Genomic DNA, 25,844 nt, shown 5'->3' on the forward strand with positions numbered 1-25,844 from the left:
TCTCTTCCCATCCAGCTAAGGGGACAAAGGCGGCAGGAGACCTCACACCCCCTTGTGCCCTGCCATGCAACAATCCAGCTGCAATGTCTGGAGGACTCCAGCAGCAGAGGGTCCCACAAGAGGAGCCTGCAACCCCCATCAGCCCTTGATGCCCTGGCATGGAGGAAATTGCCAGATGCCTTCATGGAAGCTCAGGGAACAGGAGAGTCTTGCAGGGTGTATCTCTCTCTTGCTACCCTTGTGGGAAAGAAGCAGCCCATGCCACTCTCTCACCAGACTGAAGTACATTCCTGTATCTCTCAGGCTCTTGGCACTCTCACCACAACCCAAAAGATGACCAAATTTAGACAAAACAGATGCATTTGCAGTGCTTGGCCCTAGTGGAAGAGAAGTTGTGATGGCACCCAGGACAGAGCCACCTTCCATCTCTAGCAATATTGATTTTCTTCCCCTCAGCAAAGACAAGATGACTGCTGGCGCGGCCATTGCTCCTCACAAAATGTCTGCCATGGTGGCCCACCATCACTGCAAAATGGCTGCTGGTAGCTTCTAGAAACTGCCAAGGTTCAGCTGGTTTGTTGCTATTTTGCCCTTCCCCATGCCAGGATTTTATTCTGTCTGCTGTCATAGCTTGGCCTCTGTCTGCTCTCCCTGCTGAAGAGAAGAGGCACTCCTGGCTCTTCCCTTTGGGGTGCCATTAATAAATCTCCCACAAGGACAAGGTGGGGAGGAAAGGCCACAGACTCCCAGCCTCATTGTCACCTTCCCTGATTTAAAAGGCAATCTAGTGAATTACGGGAGATTAAAAGATTACAATTCTTAATGTTATTGATAGGGACCAAAGGAGATGAGGAAAAGTAAACAGCTAGGGAAAAAGCACAGGGGAGAAAACAGAGACTGAAAATGCAAAAAGGAAAAATAGGCCAAGAATAAATTTGCATCTTAAATTCTGCTGAACTTAGCCTATTAATAAGTAGACAAATCTGTGAAATCTGCTCATCTGAATGGAAAGTTTTATATCGGGCTACACTTCTCCAGCAGAAATTAATACAGGCTGTGCAAGGATAAGGGCATTGAAAGCCCCCAACAAAAAGAGTCGGCAGGTCTCTGCCAGCAGCAGCTATTGATTCCCTGTCCTGAGAGGGACCATGGCTGACAGCAGTGCAGGCTGTCCTGGTTTGACACTGCAGCTCTTTAGCCAAATCAGATGTGTGCAAACCAGGAGTCGACATCTTGGCAAGACTCCTGCCTGTGCCTGACTTGACCGGGTGGGAACAGCCATTGAAGTAATTGCAACGGAAATTAAATTTGTGAAGTACAAGTTAATCTTGATGTTTTGATTTTTTTAGGGAACTCTTGGGTATATTTTTCCCAGAGTGCCTCTTGCTGGAGGCATGCCATTAGACATTGTTTCATTCAAGATACAAGTTTCTAATCTTACAGGTCAGAAATAAAAGATGAACAGCCTTGGTCCAGCAGAGACATTAAAAACAAACACCACCAACACATACGACCAACCCAACTATAATGTTGTTTCTTAAACCTTATGACTGCTGGAGCCCGAACCATGACTTACAAATTCTCAAGACTGGAATTCCTGTGCCTTTGCTTGTCCATTCCTTTATTATTAAAGTTTTCTTCCACTATCCTTAAACTGCAACATTGAGCCACCCCTCCACAGAAACTTCTCCCAGCAACGCTAGCCCACCTGAAATCACCCAAATCATTCCTTCATGAACAAATCATTTGAAGTGACTCTGCCATAGACTGGCAGTTCTTTTGTATTTCGGATTTTGGTCTTCCACTCTTTCTTTCCCAACACTGGAAAGTTTCTGTCTTTTTATATGTTTTTTTACATAAATGAGTGGGCAATGCATGCTTGCAGCCCAGAAAGCCAACCACATCCTGGGCTTCATCAAAAGCAGCGTGGCCAGAAATATGAGGAAGGGGATTCTGCCCCTCTACTTCGCTCTCATTAGACCCCACCTGGCGTACTGCGGCCAGCTCTGGAGCCCCCAATATAAGAAAGACCTCTTGAGTAGGTCTAGAGGAGGGCCATGAAGATGACCAGAGGGCTGGAGCACATCTCCTATGAGGACAGGCTGAGAGAGGATAGATTTAAATTAGATATTAGGAAGAAATTCTTTACTGTGATGGTGGTGAGACACTGGGCCAGGTTTCTCAGAAAAGTTGTGGCTGCCCCATCCCTGGAAGTGTTCAACACTGGGCCAGGTTTCCCAGAAAAGTTGTGGCTGCCCCATCCCTGGAAGTGTTCAAAGTCAGGTTGGATGGGACTTTGAGTGACCTGATCTAGTGGGAGGTGTCCCTGCCCATGGCAGTGAGTTTGGAACTGGATGATCTTCAAGGTCCCTTCCAACCTAAATCATTCTATGATTCTGTGATTCTGAACTTGATTCAAAATCTTGAAACTTGATGCTAGCTCTTGTCCAAACATAAAATGAGCTGTAGACAAATTACACGTTTCATCTCACTAGATGTAGACACCTACGCTTATGACTGAGGCAGTCACCCTGGCCTCCCTCCATATTGAGATATGTTTAGAGCAATTTTCATGACATTCTGAAGTCAAAAAAGACAGATAAATTGTCTCATAAAGTGCTTTTTCTATTTCTTCAATTTGACTATAAGAAGAGACCACATTGACTAACTCCAATTTGCACATCCACCCTGTAGACCTCTAGCCTTAAGTGTCCTACTCGTAGTACCTTTTTGTGAAACAAGTGCACAGACTACTCTGCTGCACTATGTTACTTTTCAGAGAAAACATGATTATGGGGAATAGAAAGAACTACAAAGAGAAGAAAGGAACATCTGTCCTAAGGAGCTATCATAATGAAAGCTGAGAAACACCTAAGAGGCTCACAGATTGGACATGCTGAACTAAGTATAAGGGGTATGATTCTATAATTCCAAATGCAGTCACTGCTGTAGTTGTTCTCTCAAGTCATGGGTAGGCAAGATTCTGACACCCAGAGTGTGCCTTAAGCCAAGGCGTCTACTGCCATTTGAAATGCTATAGAATATCCCACCTAGTGGAGACCTGATGGGAAAGAAGGACACAGGTCCTTCTGGAGGCCTTTTATCTCTCCTGCTAGCATCATGCAGCTTTCTGGGATAACCCAGCATACCTCAATATACTAGGGCAGTGTCTATTTCCAGGCAACTGCATCAAATCCTTTCAACTCAACTGAGTACAAGAGTAAGACATGTAAATTTAAGTAACTAAACTAGGTGGTTTTATTGACACTAAGAGCATAAACTTCTGTTAACAGAAGAGATCTTGTCAATGCGCTCTGTGGACCCTAGAGAGCAATTCAGCTGCACAGCTAGGAGCAGCTCAGTTTGGGGGTTTGTCCACAGATGTTGGGCATCAATAGGTATTCTTCAAAGGAATGTTCTCCTTCCTCCCTTTTTACTCAATGAAGAAAAATGGGCAACTGTAGAATTCATCTAACCTATTTGGGATGACTATTTTTGGATAAGATTGTTTGCAACCTAGAAACGTCTTTTCTTACCACTGTCTATGTCAGGAGTCTGTAAGAATACCTCAAAGGCATATAAATACAGAATAGACATATGTGATTCAGTAAAATGAATCTAAAACTTTTAGTCATGTTGATTTGTATCTCATTTTTAAGCTGTCCTATACAAATCAAGGTTATTTTCTACATACACAAACCCACAAGGTTTTCCAGGCAGTTAGGAGCTCACTCTTTTCTCCACGATAGGCTTGTATAAACCAGCTTCAAACCAGAAACAGCAAACATTTTTACTGCAGTATTAATTTAAGACTAATAATCTCTACTGAATGGCAATGAAGGAGGATGCAGCTCTGTGCTAACGCACTCCTAAGACTTGCTGTTTGAGCTGTCTTGCACCCAGGTCCTTTGCCCACAGGGAGTGCCAGTTTGCTTCAGACTGAAACAAAGGCTATCTAGATGTACCAAAAAGTGGATAAGTTCGAACGCCAGTCTTAGGTTTGATGCAAAAGTACTGGGTGAAGTTCATCTCAGTGTTATATTCTTAGAACTTAAGGTCCTCTCTTCATCTTTCTGACATCTAATTCTTTTGGAGTAATATCAACACAAATAAGGATGTTGCAACATACAGTTATGTGTTTTATTTTCACTTGAAACCAGAAATCAAAATGATAATGAGGTGTTTTAAAGCCTTTGAAGATTTGGACTTCAGTCTTTTTAGATACAATACAAATTTTCTTCATTAGGCACTAGTTTGTATTTATTCCACCCAAATCTGTAAGTCAAGGTCAAATATTTGCAGCTTTATTCTATGGAGGACAATAAGCAAACATTACCATAACAGTAAAGTTTGGTATAGCAATAGAAATATTGAAATAGATTATTATTCATTATTCTGCTAAATAATGAAACATTTTGTAAGTGGAAAAAACCCCACATATAATACAGTTCCATTTTTGCAAAACAAATAACAATGGAACAAAAGCCACAGAATATTACCAGCTGGCGTTATACCCGTTAAATGCAACAGTATATGTATTTGGAGTGTTGCAAAATGCATAATTACAATACAAACAATTTATAGACAGGATTCTTCCGTGATGATACCTTAAAATGGAAAAGCATTTTGGCATCAATAAAAAGATCTAACTATGACATATGTCAGAAGAAATATATGTGCTTCAATGAGCTAGTAATGCAAGTTCCAATCACTATAGTCTCAGGAGAAACAATCTCATTTAAAAGTTGGCAGTCAATTTTGAATTGTACTCTATCCTTTCTAGTCTCCCCTAATTGAATATATAGCAATGAAAACATTTGGAAATAATTAGATGCCAAATAATCATTAATAATTTACCTTGTGACAAAGATTGAGTCATTGAAATCAAATATTTCAGTGCTTTTAATGAAACCAGTAATGAGTCTTCATATTTAAGTTCTATAGTCTCCAAAGAAACTGAGAAATGCACTATCTATACACTCTGATATATAATGTAGGCAGCATTTAGCTGCAGATAGTCATCATAAGGACATCCTCTTTGAGTTAAAAAGGTGATTACACAATCATTGTTTTTAGTGAGTACTTGTATGCCTTATATTAACTGTCCAGGACCAATTAATTAGCAGTAGCTATATGCAGCAAAGAGGCAGCTATATTGTCGTTTATATGCACTGTCCCACGTTTATAACACTTATCCAATATTTTAATAATTATGCAAATAAATTATGAAATTATACATAAAATCAACATATATTACCAGATTAGACAGAGGAAATGTAATCTGAAAATAGTGTTGTTTCTATTGCCTGTATTTGTGACTCCTCTAAACCCTCCAGGAAGACATGTAATTAGCATGGTGAACTACCTACAGATGAAACTTGACGGTAATCTGCAAATCTCTGTACATGTTTGCGAATAAATGACATCCTTTTGTAGACCCTTTTAGATCCTTTTGCAGACACTTCATCTCAGCGAGATGACAGTTTCTTTGCAGAAGACTCAGTTTTTCTCATTAAAATAAGAGTGCGAACAATTTGTCCTAGAGGATGTGCCAATGCCTGACCAGCCTCTGCGTGCCCTGCTGGAACCACACAGACAACACGCTGTCTGTTCCCCGCTATGATGAGCCACATTTATTGTCATTACTAGAATAGGAATGGAGGCCAGTTACTCTAATTTCTTGTCTCTTTTAGGGACCTTACAGAAATCCTTGTATATGTATTGTTCAAAGTCTGTCAGTCAACAGTTGCTACTACAGTAGAGATTATTCCATGTGCATCCTTTCAGGTAATACTTTCATCGACGCTGATAATCTTTCATTCCCTTGAATGAGGATTCAGAACCAATAATACAAAGTCCTGAATGTTAATGACTTTAGAACAAAACTGTCCACAACTGAAATTTGTTTATACAAACAAGATATAAAGAACTGGGTTGGGTGCTGGACTACATCATCTTCAGAGGTTCCTTCCAACCCTAACCATTCTGTAATTCTGTGATTCTGTAACTGCCCATACCAGATACACTATGGGGAGAACTGTATGGTTGTGAGAACTGGAGTACCAAAAAGGAATAAAACTGAATAGCACAAAGTACAGACTTGTGCCCTTAGGGACCAATAACAAGAATTTCTACCTTTAGGTAAGAATTTATCAGTCACAAATAATGAAAAGTAAAAGGATCTGGGTGTCCTAGACAGCCACTGGATAACTGCAAGCCACTAATGTGACACAGCTGTGAAAAAGGCTAATGCAAATCTTGTCTGTTTTCAGGAGATGTAGAGAGATACTGCTATCATCTACAGCTCCCCTGAGACCTAAGTGAGAGCATGATTGTCATCCACAATTAAGTAAGACCAAATCTAACTGAAAGAATAAAGAAGAAAGACCAGTAGAGCGATGTTATGAATGGAGAATCTGTCTTTAAATGAAGCAAGTAAAAAGCTTAGGAAAATAAAGCCTAGATGTAATGTGGTTACTTGGCCTATATATATTGGCATCTACACTCCAGAAAGATACAAATATGAAGTAGGCTGAAGGTGGGTAAAGAACGAAGAGTTTTTAAAAGACTTTGAGGGCAGAAAATTACAAGGTGAGTATAGAGTCGTCAGGTTTTGGAACGAGAGAAATTAGAGGTAGGACAAAGGAGTTTGCCTTCTTAAAATGGAGTTTGATCAGTTTATGAAAGGAGCTATTCAACTACTTCTTAAAGGTATCAAGAAATTGGATTCAGTGACCCAGGAACTTCTTTCCAGTCTGTGCTTTCATGAGGAAATAGCTGGTACAAAACAAAGGCTATGTAAAGTGGGTCTTACTGATGAATTTTAGGTATTTTTTCTCACTTTTGCTTGTTTAATGATTGTTGGAAGGTGTTCGGACCCGAATCCAATTAAATGTTTATTATCTCTTACCTTATTAATCTACTAGCTTCCTGTTAGATACAATAATTCATTTATTTAGAAATGAAGGAACCTAAACAGATTTCAGGAGCTTGAATTTCAGGTGGGAACTGTGTCACATACAATGCAGGGAAAGGGAAGGATAAGAATATGGGGAGGATGATCACGTGTAGACCAGAGAAGTGTTGTCCATAATAAGAGTCTTCATCAACTTTAGTTCTAAGCCAGCAAAGAGCACATTTTACCTCCTCTGTATGAAAAAACATTAAAATTTACTCTATAACCCACAATATTAACCCCAGTAACAAGTACTGTACTTGACTATAACGTGTTTGGCTATCATATAAATTCTAGGAGGGCATCCAGTCTTGACTTGAAGGCATCAAGAAATGGTGAATTCATCAATTCTACTGGTAGTTTATTCCAGTGATTAATCAGGCCTAGTGTAAAAACTGTGTAGCACATTTCTAATTGGAATTTGCCTGTGAGATTAAAGAGCCGTTTTATATCTGGTATTTCCTCCCAGCAGAGGTTTATGTATTCTGCAATGAAGCCAATGTTTAAGCTCTGTCTATATGGCACTTTGGCACCATCCCAGCTCCTCATCAGAGTGAGACTAAGGCATATGTCATTCCCCTCCCATCACCCACACTCTGACTTCTGTGTAAACAAAATCTTGGCTTCCAAACTACATGGAAACAATGGGTTTCCAGGTCTGGACTACCAGAAAATCTGAACTCCATGGCATCTTCTTCTCCCAGAAGGTAAATTAGGTGCAATCACAGTCTTTTTTAATCATCAGAGAAACAACTTTTACCATATTTTTCAGCCTGGAAAGAAATTGTGATTCTGCTGCATGTTGTCCAGGATTTCAGTGTTATTTTAAAATTCCTTTTATGTTAGTATTTTATATTATATTCCAGCAACAGTCTCACCAATGCCATGACCATGGTGAAAACCACCTTCCAGCTCTTATTCCATTAAAACATTCAAAAGATACTCTTACTGCTTTTTCCCCGTAACTACAATGGGAGGTCAGATTCAATCACTTATCTCTTATGACCCTACATACTTTTCAGTATTTTTTTTTCCCTAGGATGCAGTTCCTTCTCTCTTGGTGTGATAGCTATTCAATATTCTAATAAATCCTAGTTAACGTTGTGGTCCTGAGGAAATCTAACATGGAACAGTATCCATAACTTTTAGCTCTTTCATGACCTTGAAAATGTGTTTCCAGGGGGAACTTGGGTTTATTTTGGGGGTGTGTGTCTTTATTTTGGTATAGTGCTAGAAAATAAACAGGGAGAGAAGGGGGAAAAAAACTTGTCCACAAAAAAGCCCCAACCCTGCATCACATTTTTAGGCAACTTTAATGTCTTTGACAAATCTCAGCAGTAACTAAATGATCATGAGGACTGAATTATCCTCCACCCCAAAAGACAAACAGAGCAGAGTGGAATAGCATAGTCGTTCCTTTTCCTGGCTACATTTTCAGGAGACAAATACTGAAGGCTCAGTTGCCTGAGCATAAATATCCAGTGTTTTTGAGATGTCCCAGTGTGCATTGCATTCTGTAATACTTGTGTTATTTGTAATATCAGGAATATCTGTGAGATGTACAGGAATGTCTCATAAACCAGAGCAAATCAGACAGCATTATGCTTGGGAACAGGGTCAATGCCTGAATGACTGTCTCTAGTAATGGATGTGCATAGTCAGGTCTTTCCAATCGACAGCTGAGATGCAGATACTGTTACGCACATAATGTGAAGGCTACAGTTTACTAGCAGTGGGTGAACTTCACGTATCTCGGATATTAGGATGGGCGAGCACTCGGTGGGATGTTGACTGTGTACAAACTTAAAAGCTATAGCAATATTTTTCTGCTGCCAGATTTTTAAAAAGAATTGCTAAAACAATCCTTCAGTAGGATTATATGCCAACCATGGATAGCAATAGTCTTATTTATATTTTGTCTTTAGTTGATTCTCCTAAAACAGAGAGAGACATTTTGTGAATAGTACCTCAGAAAGGATATAATAAAACCAGGAAAATACAGAGAAGGCTGAAATGGATGATTCCCAGTGTGGCTGACTTTCCTGATAGAGCAACGAAGTTATGTAGGACTAAGGTAGCTTTGACTTTTCAGCCTGGAAAAGGCTACTCCTGAAGGAAATAAAAAAAAAAAAAAGAATGATGAGGACAGAGTGAATAAGAGATGATTGCTTACTACCACCTCCAGTACAGGAGGAACTAGGGGTCACCTGCTACATCTATTGGGTGGCAGGTTCAAATCAAAAACAAAAGCAAAACCAATCAGCTATGGCGAGTTTGGCCAATGGATGTTGATGTTACAAGTTTTACACAGGCTAATATAAAAACTGGGCAAAACAATATTACACTGAAGTTACTAAATATGCAAAGACCGTACAATTCTCAGGAAATGTTGAAGCATGGGAATATATTCAGGAAGCACACCATTCATGCTTAGTCTATTCCTATAATGTTTCCTTGGCATTTTTGTGTGTGCATCCTCTTATATAGTGTGCTATGTAAAAGAGCCTTTGTTATGGATCAAAACACTAGTGCATCATGAGACATCATCAACAGAGCTTGAAAAATTAAAATGTGATACAGCTCAACAGAGCACTTAAATGCATGCTTAGTTTGATTTCATTGAACCTTCAGTTCATGCTTAAGCGCTTTATGGAATAGGAAAGAAAATAACTATCTGCTTAACTTGTCTAACGAAATAGAATCTATGTTTATACAACACAGCAAACTACAGACCTCAGTAGTGAGAGGGCCTGCACTAAGAAAGTACATCTCAAGTGCAAGGAATTTTATATGTTGAGGATGCTAAATTAGAGCTTTCATGTGACAAAATTAAAGATGACAGTATTTAAATAAAAAAAAAATGTTTTAGTAACATCAGCTGTAAGTAATAACATAGGCCTGTATAGTCCAGGTCATAACCTGTGTTCAGTCTATGTTACAAGACCTCAGTCCTGCTGGACTAAAGATATACATCTTTAAAGATATGCTAAGGATATATATCATCTAACAATACCCCCCTGGGAGCTCCTGGCTCATTAACTTGCTCTGCATTGAGGAGTAATGTAGCACTAATCTTACCAGGGAAAAAAACTGCCAATTCTTAAAGTTGCATCCTTGCCAGTGGGAGCACCTTTCTTGTCCAACCTGAGTTGGCATGTTGCCACAAGACTTTGGGAAAAGTAAGGAAATGGTTTCAACAACACACAATGAAAGTTAGAGCTGTGTATCGGCTGCAGTAGCTTGTTAATTATCATAGGGGTATAAAAATATCCCTGACTGGAGGAGCCTCAGAAGATGCAGATTCTTGCTGTGAATTTTCTTTGCTTTGACTTTCAATGTGCTTTATATCTGGTTTTCAGGTCCTTCTGGATGTCCTGATAAAATCTGTTATACTTCACATCAGTTATCAGAGCAGAGGTCCTTGCTACCATTGATCACATTCACAGAGTGAGCAGGTATGACAGAACCTCAACTCTTGTAACGGACACTGGGAGGTTATGTGGGTGCCATAGGGTAACTCAGATAGTAGTAAAAAGTTTAAGCAACTTAACTGATCCCTTAAGGTCATGTGAGTTTGAAATTAGCAAACCCAAAATATAGATGTCTGCATGGGCTTGATCAGTTAATTAGACGTAGGTGCCTGGCTACCCTAAAATATCAAAGTCATTTACAGAATCACAGAATGGTCAGGGTTGGAAGGGACCTCTGGAGATCATCCAGTCCAACCCCCCCGCCAGAGCAGGGTCACCTACAACAGGTTGCACAGGACAGCGTCCAGGCGGGTTTTGAATGTCTCCAGAGTGGGAGACTCCACCACCTCTCTGGGCAGCCTGTTCCAGTGCTCTACTACCCTCAAAGTAAAGAAGTTCTTCCTCATGTTAAGATGGAACTTCCTATGTTCAAGTTTGTACCCATTTTCAAAAGCAGATGTGAACAGGACTTCTGGGAAACTCATGCCCTAATGAAGCAGCCTGTCAAGGTGAGTAGGGTACTTCAGGTCATCTCACAGGGCATGAGATGTCTGTTTATGTAGGTGAGTTTTGCCCAAGACATTTTCTTCAAGGAAAGTTGAATTGCCGTCTAGGCTCTATAGACTACATTTACTAGAGGTGTAGTGCTATTTTAGGCACTATGGTTACTACATCAGTTCCCCAGCTGCCTCTTCAGAAGGACACAGGTCTTCTGAAGGTCCTCTGTCAGCCACTGGTAACCCTTGGTCCTCTTGAATACTGCTAAATGCCTTCATGTGAGCAACTGAACTGAACCCGAGATCTCCACTGACTACAACAGAAGATTATAACCTGACTCAGGTAATGACACCTGTGTGTGAGTTTCCCCATTCGGGTGTTCTGTGGCACACCTTGATTGACTGAACACGTACATCTAGCATCACTGAGAAACCTGGGTTTTTCCCTTAGCCTGCAGCTGATGCAGCTCCCACTGGCACTGTGTCATGTCTGCCAGCCCTTTGGGACATCTCAGGTAAACTATGGTTCTGAAGTCACCATGGACTCCTGTTTCAATGGAATCTCATTTCTAATTTTCAGTTGAATTCCACATTGGTCTCTTTGCCCACTTCCTAGCATACTCTTCATAAAGACAGTTTGCTGCTGTGCTTTTGATGATCTTGTGACACAGAGCTTGCATGCAAGATTTAATGCTTTTGTTGATCCCTCTAAGATGCCCTGCCTGCCTCCTCTCTCTAGGTGTAGAATCAAAATCATAGAAGAGTTTGAGTTGGAAGGGACCTTTAAAGGTCATCTAGTCCAACCTCCCCTGCAATGAGCAGGGACGTCTTCAACTAGATCAATTTGCTCAGAGCCCCGTCCAACCTGACCTTCAATGTTTCCAGGGATGGGGCACCTACCACCTCTTTGGGCAACCTGTCCCAGGGCTTCACTACCCTCAGCATAAAAAATATCTTCCTTATATCTAGTCTAAATCTTCCCTCTTTTAGCTTAAAGCCATTGTCCCTTGTCCTGTCACAACAGGCCCTGCTAAAATGCTTGTACCCAGCTTTCCTGTAGGCCCCCTTTAATTACTGGAAGGCCCATCTAAGGTCTCCCCAGAGCCTTCTCTTCTCCAGGCTGAACAACCCCCAACTCTCTCATCCTGTCCTCACAGGAGAGGTGCTCCAGCGCTCTGAATCATCTTCGTGGCCCTCCTCAGGACTTGCTCCAACAAGTCCATGTCCTTCTTATGTTGGGGACTCCAGAGCTGGACACAACACTCCAGGTGGGGTCTCACAAGAGTGGAGTAGAGCGACAGAATCACCTCCCTTGATCTGCTGGCCATGCTGCTTTGAATGCAGCCCAGGTTATGGTTGACCTTCTGGGCTGTGAGCGCACACTGTCAGCTCAATGTGTGTTTGAAAAGCTTCTTTCCAAAGTTCACTAAACTTGTGTTGCTCCTTTTGCTCATCTTTTTTGGAATAATGATTTTATCATTTCATGGCTATGCTCACTCAAACTATCTTCCTTCTTTCCTCTTTGTTAGTCAGAGTCAAATCTAGAAGAGCTACTGTCCTTATTAAAGTTCCTTGTCCTTAACATATTGCAAGAATTTTGAGAATCATGGCTGTCTCATCACACTGTAGGCCCCACACTATTTTAGCAGATATAGTCCAGTTAACTGGAAAATCAGTCCTGTACAAAAGAAAACAAATGGTCTAGAAATAGGTTTGTTCCTTTTGTCTTCGCGCAGAAGTACCCAGTAACCCTGACTCTCATCCCTTCTGGAACTTCAGAGTAAACATTCTTTTCATGCAAGGCAGAAACCTTTTTGTTGCCTTGCCTGCTTGTTACATTTCAAATCTTGTTATGGTAAAAGGGAGAATATATTTTTTTGTGAAGCACAGAATTCATTGTTAGGCTAATTTAAACCCTTAACAGTATAGTAAAAGAGTTATCATTAGTCCAGTTACAATGATATTAACATTTATAGTCCAAATGATCTAATTATTACAGAGAAATGTCATTAACAGTCAAAATTGTTATATATAAACCTTTTACTGTTTGAATATCCATCCTTTTTTTGTGAAGCAGTGCTCATCCTTTCAGTGCCCTCAGGTCCTGAGGCTGACAGTGCCAATCTGTCTCAAGGACGGCAGGGAAGGGATCACGACTGGTTGCCAGTGTCCCAGATTTCTTTCTAAACATCGTATGATATTATTAATCATGAGGGGTTCTTTGTTTTCTGTTTTGCATCCACTTGGAGTTATTTTTATACATTTTCTAAATCAGTATGTATAGTCAGTCTTTCCTCTCCGGCTCCCAGTTAAAGCTTTTCTATCTTCAGCCATTCGCTATTAATTAAAGTTATACAGTACTCCCACACTCCCTCCATGTTTTTTAGACCTTTACATATATGGTATGCACGATAAGTTAGATAGTAGCTATCTGACCATCGGAAAATCCCTGTTACTGCTAAAACCGCCTAAAATCAGCCCAGGGAAATAAAAGTTCAGAAAAATTTTGAGACTTGCACTCAGGGGTGAATACAAAGCCCATCACCTATGCTCGTAATGGCAAAAACTTGTTTACAGGGCTACGTGGTCTCAAAGCAGTGTAAGTGGCACTAACTATTTTAAAGCAAGATTCTTGCTTGTACCCAAACCAAACACACTGTACAGATCCCAGAACCTAGCTAATGGCAATAAAAATAAGTAACGAACTGTGTTTACCATAGCTGGTACTTTCATCTTCTCTGTGTCCTGCTCGCTCTTTGGTTGCACAAAGGTCATTGCTCCGTAAGTGGGCTGTTGCAGCACAGTATCAGCATCTTGGATCCTCCTGAGGAGCTGCAGGTCTTGATGATTCTGATTTCCTCCTCACCTTTATGTTTGCCTGGCTCCAGTTTTATACATTTGCTCCAGCAGTCCATGGACTTATTCCTTCTAAACTGGTCTGCAGTTTTATGTTATACCTGAGTGTTGCTCTACAGAGTATTCTACCAAAGGATTGCAATGCATGGTATATTTGCTTTTATATTAACCTCTGGCTACAGATTGATGTTAGACCATACAACTGTTCTGGTTGTTTGTGTCCAGCAAATGTTGGACAAAGGTTGATATCTTATCTTATCAGGCCATATATCCTGGTGTAGGAATTTTAATTAGGTCGCATCGCCAGTATCCTGGTGTTTATGACAAAGAAGAGCAGTGGGGTTAAGTGGTTGCTCAGGCAGTTGAAACATCTGGTGTATCCCGACACTGAAGACACTTAGAAATAGATGCCCACATGTAGACATCTGTCACCATTGGGGACATCCTAGGGTACGTGAGGCATCTGTACAGGGGTGTATGGTATGCCATGGTATTTATAGGAAAGTCATATCCTTTTGGAGCATCAGCTACAAGTGGAAGCAACACCTTGTAATGTCAGGTAATAATACTACATGCCTGTGCATTGTTAGCTGAAACAAGCCACTGCTTTTAGGAAAGTCATCCGTTTGTCTAAACATAGAGCCACCTGAAATGCCCTTGAGTATTCAGGACATCCATATGGGGACACAATGCCATTCTGCCATCTCAAATGACTTGAGATGCTTCTATTCAAGCAACTGAGTCAAGCCCTATGTGTCTGAAGTTGATTCCCACCCTAAATGTCAGTTTTATCTACATTAGTACTCTGATAATGTTCACAAACGTATCAGCATGCTTTAAGCTAATATTTAGACCCTAGTTAATTAAAAACAGCTTTTTAATCAAGAACTTTCCTCATTTCCTTATTATGAATGTTAATATGATTTTGTAAATCAGTCATTTTTATCAGTGTCATGCCAATGCTGAGGCTTTTAAAAAGGCTTCTTGCCAAAATAGTTTAGGCATATGGAGTAGTGTACCCCGTGATAAGATTCACATAGAAAGCTATTCCATTATGAATTATTTTCTGCAAGGATTTTAAGCCTGCAGGCTGCACATACAGATAAAATAGAATCTTGGAACTGAGTAGCATCTAATCTGAAGTATCCTTTTATTCTGTCCTAATAGCATTGTTTTAAAAGATTTTTCATTTTTATGGGATCTTTGTGAACAAATATAAATGCTTAAGCTTTTTTTTTTTTTTTTTTGCCTTATATTGCACAACAGCAAAAAAATAAGGTTTCATTCAAATGACATTTCCTAATGGAAAACTGACTGCAAAATTTTGTTGATCTGAGCAACAGTTTGAACAGAAAAACAGCTTTGATAGAGTTCTCATTCATTGAGTGTTTTACTAACTTGCATTGCCACGTTTTCTTTAGAAGCACAAAGTCTATTACATTTTGGCCCAGAAGGGAATACGATAACAGGTGGTCTCCATCAAGGTTTTGTTGGCTATCTGTACGAAGCCCAAATTTCAGAATATGCTGGTTATTGAACTTCTGACAGCTATAACTGTGGAACACAACTGGATGATCTAAGTCTGAACAGGTTGTACAACACTTGCTAGATAATATATTATTCAAATGATGTGCTTTCTGAGCAGTCTTAAAAACTGTCAGTGGACTAGACTAGGTATCAGAGGAATTAAACAACACATGTTTCACTCAGTTCTCTGCTGTGCTAAAGCATCTTACTTAGCTGATGTGGCCTTACTGCTTCACAAGTGAATTTGCTTAGAGCTAGTTTGAATATATGTACACAGCCTGCATTTTGTAGCAACACCTAATTTGGAGTAAATAGCTTAAGGTCCAGCCTTCCAGATAATATGCAAACTAATTTCACAAGCGGTGCAAGCTGGACATTTTATTTTTCTGTGTCAACTCATTTTTAAGATCTGAATTTGCAAAATAATGTAAGAAGACATTTCAGAACTTGAAAAATCTTTCATCTATTGAAATATCATGTGGTGCGCCAGTAAATATGTCCTATTACTCTCAAAAGATTAAAAGTATTTCAGTGAACTGGCATTGAAAAAGAAAATTTGGGGGCAATTAAAGGGAAGCTACTGGTGCAAGAGAGAGATAGAGGACACTCAAAATCACAAAGCAGCCTCCTGTTTTTAAGTTACTACATTCATGATAAAATAAAGTGTCTTCAAAGGACCTCTGTTTCATACTGGGTCAAATACACCTGCTCAGCACATCATGTCCTTAAGTCAAGGGGCTTGAAAGCTATGTGAAAGTCATTATTTGAGGAATCATGCAGAAATGGTTATTATGAATGTGAAATATTTCTAAACGTTGTTCACTAGATGATTTCACTAAAACTTATCTCAAAGAGAGGGAAAGACAAGAATAGTCATAGCAATTGCACCCTTCTGGCTTCCCTTATATCCCTGGACACAGGTTGTCAGGATCTTACTATCATTTCTGCATGAAGTAAATTATTTATTTGAGATTAATACCTCTATTTTAGTCTTGCAAAGCTTTTGGTTTGTGAAAGATTTTCAGTCATAAAGAGCGCACTTTGCCTTTGAAGTTATTACAATGGTCATTCCTCCTAATGGGAGTAAGTTCTGTTACTTCTACTTGTCTACCTTCAAGTCTATGTGTTGCATCCTCTTAAACATTCTTCCATAGTAATGAAGCATCTAGAACCATAATATTCTCTGTTTGCAGGTATTAGAGACTGTGTTCAAATCACTGCTTAAGTCCTTTGAGATTAGCTAGCAGAAAAGCTTATGTTTGTCTCAGGGAGACCATGCTCCCATATCTGTAGTACTCAGTAGCTATATGGGTGGGTTTTTTCTTCTGTGGTGTATATGAGTCAAAGTTTGTTTAATGTTTTTGTTTAAGAAAAAGCTGCTTCAATTTAAGTATTAAACCAGAGATGCAAGCAAATGAAAATGTAAGCTATTGGTACGAGCTTCCATTGTGATAGCTGCTGTAGCTGTCTGTATGCCTTCTTTTACTTCACCTCACCTACAGTCTGGGTTGCGGTAGAGTAAGGGTTTCTGTACGATCAGTGACTGTGGGGTAGATGCTGAACTACAGGTTCCCCACCTAGTAACCGGCTCATCTGCCTGGATGTCACAGGCCAGTACTATAAGTCTCTACTGAAAGATCTGGGCTTTAACTGAGCCCTTCACAGTGGAAATGCTTACCTCATCCAGGAGTTATTCCACATCTAATACTCAATCAGTGACAAAAGAAAAATAAAGTGAAAATTATTGGGCAGCGTCCTCATCCTGCAGCATGCTGCTCTCTGCAGCAAATCTGCATGACAGTACTTTTTCTCTTCTTGCAGACTGCTGGTAATGCAGCAGACACAAGGAAATGTCAATTAGCACATCCACTGAGAGCAGAAAATTCCATATAAATGGATCCTCACTGCCTTTGTGAAAGTTTATATATACATAACATTGTTTATATCCAGTTTCTACCAGCGTGTCCAATCAAAATGATTTTGCACTAGCAAAATACAGAGGATTCTTCTCTTTCTTCTAAAAAAGAAGCAATGCTAGAAAATGATAGGGGGAATAAGGTAAACTCTGACGAGACAACAAAGTCTTTACACCGACCTTCCAGAACATGCTGAAGTTCTGATTAAGAGACACACTTTAATCTTTACTTAATTCCTGCTTAGAGATAAAGGGGCCTTATCAAGAGCCATAAGTATACCCAGAAGGCTAATACATGCCTAAACACTCTGCTGAATAGATTGCCATTAAAACTTCAGCTTACAGAGAAACTTGATAGTTCTATAAAAGGTAGACTTGGAAGGGAGCACTTGGTCTCCTGTCTTTTAGATATTTCTTCTGTTTGAATTCTTGTTTCTTTGGTATAGCAATCAGCCAAAGAGTAATGTTAACTCTTCCCTGGAGGTGTTCAAGGCCAGGCTGGACGTGGCCTTGGGCAACCTGGTCTAGTCGGAGGTGTCCCTGCCCATGGCAGGGGGGTTGGAACTCGATGATCTTTAAGGTCCTTTCCAACATAAACCATTCTATGATTCTTCTCTGCACATGGTTGCACTATAGCACACAGTACTTTCCCGTGTTTTGATAAGATACTGATACAAACATCACAGCCACCTCCCTGGAGACCTTTCACGCTCACCTTCCTCCTGCCTTGATTCATCCAAGCATCAAGATGGTAGCAGCGTACAATGCGGGCTAAGAAATTTCTAGAGATTGTCATCAGTTTAGAAGTGAGGTGCAGAGCAGCCTCAAGGATGTGAGAAATTGTAAGCAATGCAGAAAAACTGGCAAGGCAGGGGTTAAAATAATTTATTAGCTACAGTAGAAGATAAAAGAGGGAAGTCCATACGTTTGAAAAATGTAGACACCAAATGCTCCAGGTTTAACTAAGTTACAGCTATAAATGCAGATGTAAAATTTGAGAAAGCATGGGTTAAAATGTGCATGCAGACTATTAATTTTGGCAGTAAGTCTTCAGGATCAGTCTCCTGTGAGAGAAGTGTTGCATGTTTTTCTGTATGGGACATTTATATCAAACCTAGATGACAGTTACAGCAGAACGATTTTTTTGCTGTGCCATCTTGGGGAAGACTGGAAAATGTCCTGACAGATACAACTGCAATTTTTGAAAACCTTTTTGCCTCCTTGTCATTTCAGTTTCTCCCCTCCTTGTAGCCATTCACCTCCCGTCTTCTGTTACCAGTCATACACTAGAATTGCACCTAGCCTCCGTATTTTAAGAAATAAAGATATGCCTTGTATGTGGAGTAGTTCTCTTCAGCATCTCCTTTGGCTGCTTTTTGCTCTTTTGTTTTGCCCTGTGCACCTCAGAAGTTAAGCAGACGTTTCAGGAAAACCCCACGTGAACCTAAGTCTACTTTTAAAGGACTCAGAACAAGTTTTGCCAGGGAGTTTGAAGGGAACAAAGTTAAGCTGAATTAGCTCTTTGGAAATCCCATCTGTAGGCACAGCAGCCTCTTAGGAGCACAGAGAAGTTAGCCTCCCAGCCAAATGCGGTAGAGGATGTTTCCTCATACTTCAGAAGAGAGGAGAGGTTTTATGAATAGTACTAAAGGGGTCTATTAAGAGCAGCACATGGCAGCTGCCACAGTTAATGTACAATAAGGGCTGCAAATTAAAGTCACACAAGCAAACCAAGTGGAGTCACGGGAAATCTCCTCCAAAAGAGTTAAGACAAACCTGCCAGGATGGAGATCGCAGGTTGAATCTTCAGTTAGTGTAAATCAGCATTGACACTAGACACATTTATGATCCACTCAAAGATCTTTCTCCACCTCAGCAATAAACTTACCATGTTTTCTCCTTAGGATTCTTCAGCTTGGACCTAATTCTCTGTAAATGCTCATTACATTAATTCCTCTCTTCCTTTCTCAAAACTGAAGCAAATGGTCTTATGAAACCTACACAATCACTACTTTCTTCTTCAGATCTATTTTGAAGGCTTGATATTGCTACAAAGACCAGAAAACATAGCGCATTGCTCAGGTTACGCAGATGACAGCTGGAATTATTTCTCTTCCCCTATCCTAACCTTCCTCTGACGTCTCTGAAAAAGACAAAAAAACCCCCCAAACTTACCTTCCAAACCACTAACGAAGCTGTGTCCTTTCTTCATCATATTGGTTCATTTCCATCCTACCTGAATGCCTGGGGCCAATGGTCACTTCTGTATGTCTCAACAGTGTCTAGGAGAAAAAGATACTTCCTTTGCAGAAATATTTGCTGTTCCCTGCAACCAAATAAAATAGAAAATTGTTCAGAGATGAGCTAGAGAAGTAGTCTTGCTCCACCCTAGGCCCATGCACTCTGATTCCACTTGACATTCAGAGGCTCTACCAGGCATTTCCAGAAATGCTTTAAGAAAATCAGCAAAAGAAAGGGGAAAAAAGCTCTCCCTGCGTATGTTATCCTCACATAATAACTTTTAAGGGAGCCTTTCCCAGTGCATTGTGCTCCCTAGACTGTCAGGATATTGAAATGGGAATCTGCAGACCGAAGGAAACTCAGTCCAAATATCTCAATGAACAGAATTATTTGAGATTCTGCTGGCATATGCAAATTATAGAATAAGAGTGGGATATTTGGCACTCTTCTGCTGACTCTAATATGCTGCATTTGACTAGTCTGTTGTTTGCTTCACCACAACCCATGGGATGTCGCTGGCTAAAACATTGCTTGTAACCTGGATTTCTATTTTATTAACCTTCTCCTTTATCTAATGACAGTCTGTCATGTTCTGGGATGCCAGAACAATGTTTGTCTGATAAGACATCTCCTGGGAAAACAGGCAGTTATAAGGGATAAAAACATACGAAAATAGCCAGCTTCAGCAAAAACTGCTGCTCTGCGAACCTGCCTTAATTAATATGTGCTCTACTCTTGGTGCATTTGTACTGCCACAAATGTCATTATTTTCGGTTTATTAAGGATTCTTGCAAAGAGAGAAGAGTTTTTCTGGAAACCTGACCTCTTCTATGTCTTCCAGATTGGTGGTATGAAAAATAAAGTGTTCTTGGGGGAGGAGGACAAATAGGCCAAGAGAAACTACAGATCTGAGTTACATGTTTTCATTTGGACATATTATATGGTAATATTCTGGTACCAGAACCCTGCTATGAGCAATCTGTCTTCGTTGTGCATATTTAATATGCATGGAGAGAACAATAGCTTTAATATCAATTCTCCCTTCACCATGATTTTTTTTCCTTGGATTTCCTCATTTCATTTCCCTCCATGAACTCTTTTACAGCTCTTTGTAGTGCCAAAGAATAATTATTCATGTGACAAGTTATTTTCTTGTCTTCTCAGCCGCCACCGGGCTTCTTGTTCCCGACAAACAGAATTTCCTGACCATTAAATAAGCTTTCTGAGGAGAGCAGTTTGAAAAACAGGTGTGAAATGCAGTGAAAATATCGTCTACTTCAACTTAGATATGCTCCATCTCAGTGACTAGGCCAAATTTTGATCCCAAACTCGCACATAAATGTGTGTCTCATCCTTTTTTTGAAGTCTCATTGTTTGAGAGTTTAACACAGACCATTCACTGTCCTCGGAGAATACCTTTAGGAAATCAAAGAGCAGTTTATTTAGTGAATGTATGACCATCATTGTAATAGGCAGAGTTTCCTATTGATTAAAATTTTAAAATGTCTTATGTCCTTCTTGCCTATGTCATCTTGTGGATTCCCAGGAGTTCACAGTGATAAGAACATGTTTTCTAAGCTATGTTATGTCATAATTCACATGAACTTCCTTATCTTTTCTGGAGTTTTGATATGTCTTTTGATTAGGAATCTCAGATGAAAATCAAATTTATTGTCTTCATAGTACATACACTCACCGCTTCTGGCTCCAAAGCTTTAACTTTGGATATTGAATATCTTTTTTACCATTGCAACAAGCAACCCTCTGTAGTAGCCCAGATCATGTATTATTCTGCCAGTGGTGAAAAGTATGGTGCCTTTAACAAAAATCCACAGCCATTTAACATGGGCAGATTATTGTGTGCAATGAATGCTGTGTAGGATTAGTAAGTGCTGTGCCAAAAAAAAAATAAAATCCTTTAACGGGTGTAACCCATAACCTGCCCCTTGTCATTCCACAGGCCATGTTGAGCATTCTCCATGCGTGATTTGTGAAACCTCATCAAAAAGCTAAGCATACTGTTTCCAATTAGAAGTTTCCACAATATTTAATAAAAGATACTGACGGTAACAAAAGATTCTGAGCACTGGTAGGATCTGCCAGGATGCACATATCAAGAGCACACATGCCAGTTAGCTGAACGCTACATTTTTGCCCCCTTTGGGGGTTTCTTTTTAATGAAACAAAATATCAACCCAGAAAAAAGTTGTGAAATAAGAATAAAAACAATTTAATTTCATATCAGCTTCTTTTGCCTTTTTCTACCCACCACTATATCCGGCTATGTTCAGTAGGACCAGCACATCCTTATTGCAAGGTCTTTTCTAATATATGTCCTCAGTGCTCAGTAGACTATGTATGTATAACTATGACATCTCTAATTAAGCGTAGCCAGATAACAGCACAATGCCACATCAGTCAGAAATCTTCCAGGTAGATGGACCAAGTGGTGTTAGTTCTCGCCCAAGACTACTGCTCACTTGGAGACACATTGATTAGATTTTACAGATCATTACTTAAAATCAAGAGAAATATAATGTTCAAGTAATCTGTTTGCAGCTTAATTTCTTAACATAATTAATTGTTCTTCCCCAAGAATTGTAGACCCTTCTTGCCGCATGTTCTTTACATTGCTATTAAACTGTTTATTGAAGTAGCTTGCATGGGAAGCTCAGCTAATTGTAAACAGCTGAATGCTAATGTGACTTTGATAGAAGTAAGGCTTAGTGACAGAGCGCTGGCATTTTTTAACTGGGACTAAACTCTATCATCCTTTTTTAATTCAGAGGATAAATTAAATGTCAATCTGAATGCCCGCATCTGTTACAGCAGCCTATATTCAATAAAAGTAGCTAGGAAAAGCAGTCAGAAAAGAACATTATGCTTCTCCAGGCTTGTCTTTGGAATTACTGTCTCTGTAATTATTTAGAAATGCATGGTATGGTTAAGATTCAAAACTTAGGCTCTCGCCATCTGGTGAGGCATCTCTGCCTACCTATGGCCTCATGATACAGAAGCCCCATACATTTTCTTGAGAGATGAAAACTGGCTTTGGTCTGGGGAAAAAACAATTTCCATCACTGAGAAAACTGCCAGGTGAAGGAGGGAGATCCAACAGCAGGATCAGGAGACCTGTCACCAGCATCCCTGGGTATCTGGCTGTCTACCTGCCACTGAGCAGAGCCCAACAGCAAACTATTTACTTAAGCTATTCTCATTTCAATTTTCAAATCCTACTAAGTGTGAAATAGTGTTAGGTTTGCAACGAAGGAGGTGTCAGACTGCTAATGTTCATACTTAGAAGTACACAAGAATGCAAATATAGCACTAATGGACAGGTTCCACTGTGCTGTCCCAGGCAGCTTGGGCACCAGTTATCCATAAAAAATAAAATTTACCTTTCAGCACTCTTAGCTGCCAGTGCAAATAGACTGAAAAACACAATGACAGTCTCTAGATCTTGCACAGAACTTTCTCCTGTATCATCCTTGTAGCTAGATTAAAAAGGAAAATGCTCTGTGGGCAGGAAACTAAGTGTTGTTACTGGCCAGTTCCGACATATTTTTATGTTTCAACTTTGAATGCAAATATCTTAGTATTCCTTCTAAACAGAAGCCATGTCTCTATAATCAGTAGGCAAATATCAGAACACTTTCAAATTTATTATTTTAATTTTTTTTTTAAAAAAGGAAACTATACTGTGTTTCCAGAAAATAAATCCTAAAAACAGAAGTCAGAAAAAAACATCCATGAACTTGGAAGGAACAGTAATGAAACCACATACTCTAATCAAACCTGCAGCAATGCTAATTCAGATAAGGAATGACTAGAAAGCCTTTTACTCCTCATCACACAAAAAGCTCGGTCCATCTAGATTGGATAGGATTGCAGAAAGCCAAGGGCATGCACCTTCATTAAAAAAGACAGCCGTAGTATAAATCTGTACGTTTGTTAATAAGACTTCAAGACAGCTGAACACGAGCAGACACCTAACACTGCTGAATAGGGACAGACCCAAACACATTCTTATAATTAAGTGTGTGCTTGCAGCATTTTGTTGTGTTGGGACCTCCTCCTAACTTTCATTATAAACTAGTGTTTCAGGAATGAAGCTAAAAAATCAGAGGGTTAAGAGAAAAGCTTTGGAAGTCTTTGCAAAGGGAAAGTGGGAACAAAAACATTAATGTGCACTGGGTTTTATTTCTGGCTGTTTTGGCCCTAGCTTTGGTCATCTGTTTGGGAAGTTATTACCTACAGTGTCTCATGCACCACCCCACCCTCAGCCCAATGATTTCTTACTTATTTTAGTTCCAAGATTTAAGAACAAAAGTGCCAATTGAAGTCCCTTCTGTCACAGCTGAGTAAGCAGGCTCATGACAACTTATGAAATGAGAAAAAGAGATACTTTTGCTATGATTGTAAGAATAAAAAATACATTTTTTCTTTGTTGTTCGTTTCCATAATTAAGATCTCAAGATTCAAAACTGGCTGACAGTGACTTTTGCTTTTACAAATACGGGGACAGAGGGTCCATTCTGGCCATAGGGACGTTCAGCAACATTCTTTGAGGAACAGAAGAGTTACAACAAAGGTGAATTCGAAACTAAGCAAATTATCAAAATTCTTAATCGTCAGGAGTTTATCAGATGGTCATATCACTATGACTTGTAGATCAAAAACAGAGGGAAATCCCTGAGGGATCATTTGTGTTATTCATCTGGCTCCTTCCCTCTGCCCTGTCAGTAGTAAGGTCCTAGTAAGTTCCCGTTCCTGCCTTCAGATTTAGCCTTCAGCATCTTGTAGTCTTTTGTGCTGTTCATGTGTCATCCAAGATGGTGTCCATCAAATGCGTGCACACTGCAAACCCCATGAACGTGCCTATGCTCCTCAGCCACGGTACGATGGTGGTCCCCTGCCCATGTGGAAAAGTTTGGGGAGCTATTTTCCTTAGCACTTTTTTCACAAGTGTCAACTAGCCCTGCAGTCCCTGGATTCCAGCAAAACCAAGGAAAACTTACTTCCTCCAATGCCCAAAACCTATTGAAAACCAGCAGAACAAACGAGTGCTTTATAGGTCTTGGAGCACCAGGAAAAGACTGGAAGAAATTTAGTTCACAGTGTAAAATGACATCTCTCTCCATGATTAAATATATATATTTTGTAAATAGATAGATGGGTCTAAATAATAACAGCATAATTGTTTCAAAATGAAAGAACAAGAAAATTGCAGAAATATCTTGTCCTCACCTATGTAAATGTAGAATGGTTTAAATCCACACAAACAGATTTCCTTGTATGCCTGGTGTATAACAGATGGGTATTGTCCTATTAAATTGTGCATTTATGTGCGTATTTATATACATATAAAATAAATACATTTTAATAAAAACCCTTCCGTAATTAGAAGTACCCACGGGGAAGTGATGTTCCTGTGATAAACTACCGATTGACCTAACAAGACTTGCTGTGGCTGCGTTGTTGTGCTATTACTATGAACTACTTGATTTGTACATGAGAAAAAGTGATTTATCTGAGGCCTGGTCTTTCTACTCCAAAGGTATTATTCATCTAAATCCCTGTATATGGATTTTGAAGTATTCCAGGCCCTGAGTAGCTTTAAGTGATATTACTTGCACGCAGATGAACTGAAAGGCGATACCACTTTTCTTGTGTTAAATTTGGCAGTGATTGTGCCTGAAGACTCAAAGGGATTATGAAAAATAATAGAACTGGCTTCCAGAGTGCTCTCAGTTGTGATTTGAGTTCAGCCAAGTGACCAGAAAGAGTTAGATAACAGTTTAATTTCAGGACAACAGACGTTCACGGCACAAAACTATTACCAAAACTTACAGCAATGCGATTCATCTGAAAAGGGTGAAGGACTTAATGGAGTTGGAACCTGTACTACCTCTAGGTCAAGCCAAAAGTGCCCTGAGGAGAAGCTTGAGCTGTCATGGCGATAGGAGACTTTGATCTCCAGGGCTGTATCAATCTTCAATCAGCACTGAATTAACAAGAACAATTCAGAAGCAAAGTGAAGGCTTGTGGGCTCTTATCACAGCTAGTCCTCCATGACCTTCACAAATAAATCTAGGCTGGAAAAAAAAGAAGAATAATGTTGTGTAACAAATGCTGCACAAGGAAAAGTGATGCAATAGCTAAATTTTAGAGGACAGCACAGATCTCTAGATCCTGATGAAAGGGAATCCAATCAAAAATAGACAAGGGACACCCAATGGAGGAGATGAGCAGCTGATAACCTCAGCAGCTCTTGACAGTAAATGTCATTATTTGCTAAAAAATAAAATAAAATAAAATGTCCCTGCTAAGTTTCTTTGGAGTACATTTGCTTGTCTGTTCTCAGTCAGCACCATACTTTCCCT

This window comes from Charadrius vociferus, unplaced genomic scaffold (genome assembly GCF_000708025.1).
Source record: "Charadrius vociferus isolate BGI_N301 unplaced genomic scaffold, ASM70802v2 scaffold173, whole genome shotgun sequence".
NCBI classification, from domain to species: domain Eukaryota; kingdom Metazoa; phylum Chordata; class Aves; order Charadriiformes; family Charadriidae; genus Charadrius; species Charadrius vociferus.